Source organism: Aplysia californica, unplaced genomic scaffold (assembly GCF_000002075.1).
Source record: "Aplysia californica isolate F4 #8 unplaced genomic scaffold, AplCal3.0 scaffold00082, whole genome shotgun sequence".
In the NCBI taxonomy this organism is placed as follows: domain Eukaryota; kingdom Metazoa; phylum Mollusca; class Gastropoda; order Aplysiida; family Aplysiidae; genus Aplysia; species Aplysia californica.
In genome coordinates, this window is record NW_004797352.1 from 1689365 (window position 1) to 1691273 (window position 1909).

Sequence of the window (1909 nt, forward strand, 5' to 3'; positions counted from 1 at the left end):
AGTATGTTTGAATCATAGACTTGAACCAATATGTCTGAATCATAGACTTGAACCAATATGTCTGAATCATAGACTTGAACCAATATGTCTGAATCATTGACTTGAACCAATATGTCTGAATCATATGTCTGATTTCTTTTCAGATAAGTTCTGAAATAACCTGTAACTAAATCCAAACACAACACAAAGTTGCGCAGATCTGAACCAGGAGTGGAAGGACATGTACACTTGTGATATCTTTAGCTTTTCACAAAAGTGTGTATGTGTGTGTGGGCGGGGTTTAGGTAAGTGTTTTTACGCCTTTATCAACACAATTTAGATCATCTAGGAGGCGGGATTCAGTCCTGCATGCCAAGGCCAACCAGGGCTGAGAGGGATACAGTATCCCAGGGGACAGACCCGGGCTGAGAGGGATACAACATCCCAGTAGACAGACCCGGGCTGAGAGGGATACAACATCCCAGTAGACAGACCCGGGCTGAGAGGGATACAACATCCCAGCAGACAGACCCGGGCTGAGAGGGATACAGTATCCCAGCAGACAGACGGAGATACTTGATAAAAATTCTTCCTACTCAGGAATCAAACCCGGGTTCCCTGCACACATGGCCAAGCACCTATACCGCTACACGGCAGACGCCAGAACCATGCATGTATGTGCCCCAACTTTGATCTGTGAAAAAGTAGAAATATACGTAACTTCTGCCTCTCACCTGTCCGCAGTGCTGGAAGCGTCATCCTGTACACTGTTCTTTTTGCCTCTTCTAGTACCACCAATTGTTAGTACGCTTTTGAATAATGACGTGTTAGACCTAATTTGAGACAAATTACTTGTTTGACCTAATTTAATGTTTGACATAACATGCGGGACACACATTTCGAGCTAGATATAAAATGTTATGTGAAGGAAAATAAGCCAAAGAGCCACATTGGGTGCACATCTCAATAGCTCGTTGATGAAGCCACAAAATCTGGGGACAGCGGGGGGGGAGAGATAAAGACGATAGATCCAACACTAGAGCACCCGCCCACCACCCACGATCAATTTGTGGGGGGGGGGGGAGTTAATTAAAACAGTCAACACAAACACGACAATGTTCTAAACACAAACACGACATTGTTCTAAACACAAACACGACAATGTTCTACTGTTCTTTCCCTTCTTCCCAAAGAAAGTATACAGACTTAAAATGTTAAAAGCTATTCTTCAGAAGCAAAGTATACACACTTATAAGCTATCCTTCTCAAGGAAAGTATACAGACTTATAAGCTATTCTTCTCAAGGAAAGTATACAGACTTATAAGCTATTCTTCTCAAGGAAAGTATACAGACTTATAAGCTATTTCTGTGAATGGTGTTCCGATGAGGAAAAGACAAAGGAACATTCCATAACATGTGACAGATCATGTGACAGATCATGTGACAGATCACGTGACAGATCATGTGACGTACGGGGAAGACACACTTGCAGTAAATCGTTTTTAGAAAAGTCAAGATTGTTTTCCTCCACAGGAGGGGCGTAGGTTGCTTGAACACAGAACTCCACGTACGGCCGGTATCCTCGCTAGGTTTTCCACACTTCATCGCAGAGCTCATAAAACTAGAACTAAGATTAGGACAAAAAATGACCAAATTTGCCAAAAAGAAATGGCCTACAAAAAGCAGGAGAGCAAGGAGCAGTGGTGCGATGAGAGCAAGGAGCAGTGGTGCGATGAGAGCAAGGAGCAGTGGTGCGATGAGAGCAAGGAGCAGTGGTGCGATGAGAGCAAGGAGCAGTGGTGCGATGAGAGCAAGGAGCAGTGGTGCCATACATTGGTGGAGCAAATACCAGGCCTGTACCCATGCAGGAGGGAAACTGTGAGTGTCGCTACGAGGGGGAACCAGGTGCTCCTCAACTCGGGGGTGGGG